This window comes from Nyctereutes procyonoides, unplaced genomic scaffold (assembly GCF_905146905.1).
Source record: "Nyctereutes procyonoides isolate TBG_1078 unplaced genomic scaffold, NYPRO_anot_genome, whole genome shotgun sequence".
NCBI lineage: Eukaryota > Metazoa > Chordata > Mammalia > Carnivora > Canidae > Nyctereutes > Nyctereutes procyonoides.
The window spans coordinates 18,691-27,313 of record NW_026575102.1 but is presented as its reverse complement, the minus strand read 5'-3'; the positions used below and the strand labels follow the sequence as shown (position 1 = coordinate 27,313).

The window sequence follows — 8,623 nt, the reverse complement described above, 5'->3', positions numbered from 1 at the left end:
AGAGCTGCACCAGTCAGGAGCAGATGGGGGTGGGGGTGGGGGGCAGGCAGTGTCCCTATCCTGGGAGCCTGGGCCTTACCAGGGCGCCTGCAGCTGAGGCCTTCGAGTCCTTGAAGAATGTCAGGACGCCACCCTCCAGCACCGTCCAGGAGGCACTCCAGTGCTTCTTCCTAGGTGGAGGTGGGGAAGTGGCGGGTGGTCGGGCTTGCATTTGGCCCTGAGCTGAGGCCCCTTCCACCCCCAGGAGCAGGGCACAGAGCTTAAGAACACAGCTCAACTTGGGCCATCCAACGGTGAGGGCTGGACTCCCAATTCTAACACTTGGTAGCCAAGGGACCCTGGGCAAGTTACTATCTCCAGGTGCCTCAGTGTCCTCATGGGACTTTGTAGCAAGTTGCTATAAGGATTAACAAGAGCTGGGAGGCGCTCGGTAAATGTCATCGTTAAGGCCCACTCTGCCGTGGTCTGGGTGCAGCCGCCTCTTACCGGAGCCGCTTCCCCTTGTCCACTGTCTTGGTGCCATGAAGCACACCGGCCTTGTCCAGAGTCTTGATCTTAGAAAGCCAAGGGGAAAGAGGAGGCAGTTAAGGGGCTGGGGCCACAAGGGGGCAGAGGCTAGTCTCCTCCGCAGCCAGCAACTCCTTACAGGCTGGGCCTGAGTCACCACTGAACCCTCCTTGCTGCTGGTGCAGGTGGGGTGCCAGTTCTCAGTCCAGGAGGAGAGATTTTCTCCCAGTTCCCAACGTCACGCATCCCTGGGGGGTGGGGGATGACCCAGGCCCAGGCTAGTCACTGGGGCCTGTGGGGGAGACATGCCCAAGTCTGTCCCGGCCCCCACAACCTTCAGGAAGCCCCTGTGTCTTCTGTGGGGGGTCCTGCCAGGGCCTACGAGCTCCTTCCCTTACCTTCTCCTCAGGGGGGCAGGCCTGGGCTGGGGTCTCACTGTCCTGGTTGGATTTGCAGATGCTTCGAGGGGCAAGGACAGGAACCTGAGGACAGAGTCGACATCATATATAATCCCCTCCTCTCTCCCCAAGGCTCTCCCTATCCCAGCTGGTTACCTGGGGCAGCTCCCACTGAACTGAGGTGTCTTCTGGGTTGTAGAAGTAGGGCTGCCCATGTTGGTCCTCCAACCGCACCCACTGTGGGAAGAAGGACTCTCAGCCCACCTCATGGGAGGCAGGCAAAGTTTCCCTGTACCAGAGCCCAATTCAGCCCCAAGGAGTTTGGGGGGTCAGGTGCAGGCTACCGGCCCAGGAGCTGCGGCTTATGGTGTTAAGGGGAACTACTAGTGAGGACCAGGTGGAGGAGTGACTGGGGGGCTGTCCGGGCACATCTGCCCGCTGCCCATACCTGCTCTTGGGTGTAGTGGTTAGTGTAAAGTGTGTGGCCCTTGGGGCTCACGTGGCAAGACCAGCCGGGTGGCGCGGTCAACGGAGAGGTGGGCCGAGGCTCACTCAAAGAGCCCACGGGGGAATAGTCCTCCTCGGGGTAACTGGTCAGCGACTCGGGGTAGTCCGTTTCAGGGGTAGGGGGCTGCAAGGAGCAGGAGAGGGAGACAGACACTCTCCTAGCCAGTAGTGACCCTGGGCCCCGCCCTTTCATACCAGGCCACGCCCCTCATTAGCAGTCCTGGGGACCGCGGGGAGCAGGAGGCGGGGCCTGAACCCTTAGTCACCCCGCCCCACCTGCCCGGCCCCGCCCCCTCACCCTCTTTCCCGGGGGGCGGGGGCAGGAGGCGGGGCCTGAGGCCTGAGTCACCCCGCCCACCCCCACCCCCCCTGGCCCGGCCCTGCCCCCTCACCCTCATTCCCCAGAGCGCCTTTAAAGATCAACTGTCTTGGGATCCCTGGGTGGCGCAGCGGTTTAGTGCCTGCCTTTGGCCCTGGGCGCGATCCTGGGGACCAGGGATCGAATCCCATGTCGGGCTCCCGGTGCATGGAGTCTGCTTCTCCCTCTGCCTGTGTCTCTGCCTTGCCTCTCTCTATGTCTATGACTATCATAAATAAATAAAAAGTAAAAAGATTAAAAAAAAAAAAAGATCAACTGTCTTGACATTTGGTGGATGAGGAAACTGAGCTCTTGAGAGGGAAGTGCCTTCTGAATGTCACACAGCTCTTTCCTGGTGGAGCTTCCACCAATACCCAGGCTGACTCCCAGGCCAGCGTCCCTGCCCTGCCCCCTCTGGGCCACAGCCCCCATGGAGTTCACCAGCCTTCTCCCCACTGGGAATCCCCAAGGAGGGGTCACCTGGGAGCCAACGGTCTGCCCTTCTCCCACATCCCCCAGGCAAGTTTCTGGGCAGTTCAGGCCCCAGGCCTCTGTCAGCAGCTCAGAGCAGGGTGGCCGCTGAAAGCCAACCTCAAACAACAAATGAGAAATTTGGTCTTGAAAAAGTTTCACTTCCCAAATCTCACCGTGGTGGCTACACTCTGGGCAGGGATCTGATATCTCTAATGCGCTCTCACCAGCTCCTCTTGAAAACTCTGAGAAGTTTGGCTGGTGACCTGTCCAGGCTCACCGAGGGCCGGGCCCTCCTCCCTTCTCCCCGGTGCTAGGCACCGATTCAGTCCCCCACCCCCACCCCTGCCACCCAGAAGTGGCTCTGTGAACATACACACCCCCATCCAGCCCAGCGGTCCCCAGTCCTCTGTGCGTCCACACTAGAGATGTCCATGAAAGACAGGACAGGGTTTCTACCTGGATAGTGTCCCCTTTGTCTCCTCTCTATGCCCACATCCACTGCCTTAGTGAGGACCCTTGCTTCTCTTTCCTGGTGGTCTGGGATCACGTGAAGTCCTGTGGCCTAATGTGGACACTGCCATCAGACATCCCAAGTTCACCTGGTGCCACCACCCCCAGCCATGTGTGGCAGTTCTAAAACATGTCCACAGGGACGTCTGGGTGGCTCAGCGGTTGAGCGTCTGCCTTTGGAGCTGGGCGTGATCCCAGATCCCGGGATCGGGTCTTGTGTTGGGCTCTAGGCATGGAGCCTATTTCTCTTCCCTCTACCTGTGTCTCTGCCTCCCTCTCTCTGTCTCTCATGAATAAATAAATAAAATCTTAACAACAACAACAACAAAAAAAAAACCAAACACATCCACAAATTCTTTGGCACTGCACCCATTGAGAACTGGGGTCTGTGTCTTCTCTTCTTGAAGCTGAGCCAGGCTTAGAGAGAGTATGGTGACAGTAGGGTAAGACAGAAGTGCTGTGATAGGGCTTCCCAGGCGAGGTCAGGGGGACACTTCAGCTTCCTTCAAGTTCTCCAGGGACATTCATCATTGGAGCTCTGAGCTGCCATGTGAATGGTACAAAGTCTACCATATTGTAAGGAAGGCTGCACGTAGGTGCCAACAGTCCCGGCCAAGGTCTGTGCTGCCAATGAGCATCAGCTATAGACAGTGAGGGGAGCTGCACTTAGAAAGGGATGAGCCGGGGGTGCCTGCCAGGATGCTGGAAGCTCCTCAATCAGGGCCCGCTGAGGAGTGGAAGCTTGACTGGCCCTATGTGGCTTGCGGGCCCAGAAACTCAATGTTATCATGGTCTTCGGAGATGATGGGTTCAGAGGGCCAGAGCCCCCCCAAATCTGAGCTCATAATAGTGAGAGGCTTTGGCTCTGGGGGCTGTCACCACCTCTTGAGCCAGCACCTTCCCTTCCTATGGGCTCCAGCCTGGGCAGAGTGTTCTCAGGGTCATCGGGTTAGAAGGAACCAATGATCTGGCCTGTTAAAGCACACCCACTCTCTAATCTATGTTTCCTTTATTTCTTTGTTACTTAGCTCCCAGTAGAGTAGGAACTTCATGAAGGCAGGAGCTTATAGGGGTTTATCTGTGTTGAATTCTACTACATCTCCAGTACTTACAACAGTGTCTGGCACATAGTAGGTGCTTAGTAAACACTCACGAGGGAAGTAAATGGATGGATTGTGTGTCTGTTACTGTGAGATCAGACCAACTGTACACTAAGCACTGCTTGCTTCTCTGTGAAATGCCCCATGGATGGGGCCTATCCATCAGAGGCATTGGTGGTGACTAGAGAGGGTAGAGTAGTGCTCATGCCGAGTATGTTGCTGAAGCTCAAGTGGGGATTGTGGGGATTGTCAGCATTATTGGCTGTCACAGGTTGAGTCTCTTCAGACCAGGAAGATAAATCCAGGCTTCCTGCTGGCCCTTGGCCCAGGCTCCATGAAGATTCCCAGCCTATGAGCATATTTGGGCTTCTGGGCCTCCAAGCAGAAGGGGCACCTCCTTGGAGTTCCCATAGCCACCCCCCCTCCCACCTTGTGTTCCCCAACACTGGCTCTGGCACACTGATCACTTGTCAGTCTGGGAAATCCCACAGTTTGAGGACCGGGCCTCACCCCTTATATCCCAGGGTCTAGCCCCACTCCTGCCTAGTGAGCGCTGGGGAACAGACAGTGAGGGGATTGAGTTGGTCAGAGCTTCCCCTGAGATTGTCCTATACCTTCCCATTCTTCAGATTTTGACTGGAAACACCAGAGCTTCAATCTGTGGCACTGTAAGGATTACTGTTCTGTAACAACCAAAATGGTGGGCCACACGGCCAGTATCTTCTCTGTTTCCTCCCCAAGCTGGAGTGCCATGGGAGTGTGTCAGGAGGAAGGTGGCAGTACCGTTAACCAGGTCCCACCTGCACACAGGGATAAGGTAGTCATGGCCCTTTGGGAGGCACCTGCTTTTTCCCCAGCAAACACAGTGGGGAGACTGCAGGGGTGCCTGATGGCTAATCTAGTGACCCAGGCTCCCCACCGACCCTCCTCGTGGTTAAGGAGCATTTCTGCACCTGCGCTGTTAGGCAGTGCCCCCCTGCTGCCCACAGAGGTTATCTGTAAAGGAGCAGGGGTGGGGAGACAAGGGGCCTGCCCTCTCTGGGCCCTTCAGGTACTTGCATCTGAGTCTGTGCAGCCTTGGGACTGGCTGGGAGGGGACTCCCTCCCCCAAGAGTGGGGGAAGGAGGGAGGGGGCTTGGGGGGATTGTTCTGCAGTTCTAGAAAAGCTAGTTTTAACCCCTGTTCCAAGCTAGTTAACTTCTGCCCTGCTGGGGACCCTTCCTCCCTCCACAGTGCCCTCTGCTACCGCAACGCATGGTTTCCACATCCTTCTCTTCCTGTCGCCTTGCTGCCCAGCTGGCTCTTTCTTCTACCTCTGTTAGTTGGGAGGTGTGCCAAACGTCAGCTTGGCCCACCTCCCTGTCCAGGCCTCTCTCTCTCTCTCTCTCTCTCTCTCTCTCTCTCTCTCGAGCCCTTTGCAGCCCTTTCTGGGGACCCTGGGGTTCCAGCGTATCCCCTCCACTTCCTGGCCCTGGGGAAGACTTCCCAGCATCCCCCAAGAGGAGGCAGCTCCGGGCTGGGAGGTAGAGGTGGGCATCCTTCTGGTTTTCCTATCTGTCTCAGAAACCATTCCTTGTCCCCCTTCCTCCCTCAAGCCCCTGGATCATTTGAATATGCACGATGAACCGGCAATCCCCAGGCCCCTGCCTGCAGGTGCCAGCATCCACCACCTCCCCGCCACTCCCCTGCATTCTGGGGGTGCTCACTGCCTGCCTTCCACCCCAGCCTCCTCCCCTGTGACTCTAGCACTCACACGATGCCCCGTCAGCACCCCAACCTCCTCACCTCCAGACAGGACTTTCTCCATTCTGCCCAGCTGCCCACTCCCACAGTCACGGCCTAGACCTGTCCTCGGTGCTAACAGTACCATCCCTGGATTTCCACCCTGCTCACGCCTCTTATCCTTCCAGCTCACCTCCTCTCAGTAGGCTCCTTCTATAACCCCCCACCCAGGGACCCTCCCATTCATTCAGCGGCCATCACCCTGCCCTTGCCTTGAGGTCCAAGGTCTACCACTTTGATTATTGCAAAAATCCTGACTCTTGTTCCCTGCCCCTCCCTTGTCATTTTTGCCTGACAGAGCCTCACGGTGGTGGAAGCCAGCTCTCTGCTTTCTCCTCACCTGCATGGAGACAAGGGAGGTGCCTGAGACCCCCCCAACAGTCTGCCTGGGCACACCTTACCCTCAGATGGGCCCTCTGCCCCGCCTGGAAACTGCTCCATTTTCCTGGTGCGGACAGGGACAGAACTGGTTGGGTGTTGGTGGGGTAGAGAAAGGATAAGGTGGACTTAGAGATTTTTGGCTGGAACAGGAGGGTGTGTGGTGGTGCCCGTTTGTTTTCTGAGATGGGAAAGATGGGCCGAAACAGGTTTGGAAGAGAAACCAAGGCTTTTTGCAGGTGGTTCTGACAGTCTTGCCTCCCTCGTAGATTTTTTTTTAAGATTTTATTTATTTATTCATGAGAGACACAGAAAGAGGCGGAGACATAGGCAGAGGGAGAAGCAGGCTTCCGGAGGGGAGCCTGATGTGGGAATTGATCCCAGGATCCCAGGATCATGACCTGAGCCAAAGGGCAAATGCTCAACCATTGAGTTGCCCAGGAGCCCCTCCCATGTAGATCTTAAGCCAGTGAAGGTCTTCCACCATTGCTGCCTCCAGCTCGGCCTGTGATTTCATTTAAAACCTCCATCGGGGGCACCCAGGGTGGCGCAGCGGCCCAGGGCCTGATCCTGGAGACCTGGGATTGAGACCCACGTCAGGCTCTCTGCATGGAGCCTGCTTCTCTCTCTGCCTGTGTCTCTGCCTCTCTCTCTCTCTCTCTCTCTCTCTCTCATTAATGAATAAATAAGATCTTAAAAAAAAAAAACCTCCATCAGAATGCATCAGCTCGCTTCCCCAAACCCTTTGAATGCGTTCACATCTCATTGTAGAATGAATCCAAATGTCTACAAGCCTTTTTCATAATCTGGCTGCTGGCTTCCTCTTCTCCCTCCATCCTTTCCACTCCCTGTTTTACCCCCATGGAGCTTTCCAGTCGTCTAGCTATCCGGAGCACCTTCTTCTGCTTCCCAATGCCCCAGGCACTGTCCCACCCCAGCACCTTTGTACCTGCTGTGCTCACAGCTTGCCATGCTCTTTCCATGGCTGGTGACTTCCCAGACGTCACCTTCTTGGAGGACCTTCCTTGACCACACATCCAGGGCAGTCCCACCAACTCACTCCATGTCACTCCCTGTCCATCCCCGTGTTGGTCATCTCTTTCACAGAATTTATCATAATCTAAGGCCACCTTGTGGGTTTGAGTTTATCCTTCCACACACCCTGAGAGGGGTGTCTCGTGGGTCCTGCCTGCTTTATGTTCCAGCCCCTGGCACATACTAAGTGCTCAATATGTGAAGATGACTCGTGATATGTGGTAGGAAAATCACTCTGGAAACTGGCCTGCGCTGCACATGGTAGGTGTTCCACTCCAGCACCACACTCGGCATGTAGTAGGTGCCTAGTAAGTGCTAATAAATGAACTCATATGCTACGAGGCAGGATTTAGGGTGTGAAAGAAGTGCCGACAAAGTGCCAGGAGTGGGTATCGCTCATTAGAGAAGCAGGGGGAAGGCTTTGCTGCCCTGCCTGCCCTGCCCACTTTGCCCCTCGCCAGTTCCTCTCTGGCTCAACCCCAGATGTATCACATTCCCTCCCAAGTCCTGCTGGTCCTGCCTCCAGCCCTTGGGTCACAAAGCACCTCCTTCCTAGGTAGGGTAGGATACCTCCCGAAGGGCCAGCTTCCACTGATCCCTCACAGAGGTGTTCAGCAATTACCTGATACTTTCACAGACATTCAGACTATGGGAACAGCTGAGGACAAGCATGATGTCTCTGCCTTCCTGAAGCTTACACAGATCAGTAATCAAAACATTCACTTTCTTCCAGAAAGCCTTCTCTAATCTCTCCTCCCCAAATCTGGTGCCTCTTCTCTGACCACCCTGTGCCCCTCCCCCTGTGTCCCTGTTCCAGTGCCCTTCCCCCACTATAGGCCCCACCATGTACTGTGAATTTCCCTGGGGATCTGTCTCTACTTACAAGACAGGAGGACCTAGATTCATGTCTTTTCCATCTATTAGCCTGACTGGCATGGCTCTTAGTTGTAATTGTACTTTTGGGTTGCATTCCAGGGGCTGAAAAGTTGAGGTGTCCCTGCTGAGGGCCATAATGAGGCAGAGCCGTGTTGTCGCATGAGTGCCTGTGTGCTTAGGAGACTGTGGAGGGCAGGACGGTGGGGTGAAGAGGCATGTGAGTTGGTGCCACATCTTAGACGGCTGTATAGGTTTCAAATGGGGTTCTGTAGCACTTGTCTTGCTAAAGGATATGTCCCGATTTACTAAACCACCAAGGAAGCCATGGCCTTGGTCACATGTGAGGCCACGTCTGACCAAGTTGTCCCACTTTCCCAACTACCTGGCTAAAAACTTATAACAGTTTAAAACTAAGTGTGACTATCTCACACGGCAAGTGCCTGGCGTGGGGAACCTGTTAGGCCACCAAGAGGTTAAGTAGCAGTTGGAGGCAATGTCATGAGTGACCTATCCATATAGGGTGGTAAAGGGAACTGGGATGATTTGGGGACATCCCTAACCTTTGAGGCTGACGTCATGGTGATAACCACTCACCCACAACACATCTCGTGGTGCCAGTTCTCCATAGAGGTGGTTGAGGTCCCTAATGCAGGGCTACGTGGTTGATACTCTTGTGAGCACGCAAAAGGAACCAGCAT

The 8,623-nt window shown here is 55.4% G+C and overlaps 1 long non-coding RNA gene across 2 annotated transcripts; it reads right to left on the bottom strand.

The window, feature by feature from the left end:
- Positions 1 to 79: 79 nt before the first annotated feature.
- On the bottom strand, positions 80 to 1,380 carry LOC129514776 (uncharacterized). Of its 2 annotated transcripts, XR_008665503.1 has the most exons (5): positions 1,354 to 1,380; positions 1,062 to 1,142; positions 906 to 989; positions 487 to 554; positions 80 to 170 (listed from the first exon to the last, which is right to left on the bottom strand). It is a non-coding gene; the product is annotated as an uncharacterized LOC129514776 (long non-coding RNA). The 2 variants fall into 2 exon arrangements; XR_008665502.1 differs by lacking the exon at positions 1,354 to 1,380 and having other exon boundaries at positions 1,062 to 1,325.
- Between the last annotated feature and the right edge of the window lie 7,243 nt (positions 1,381 to 8,623).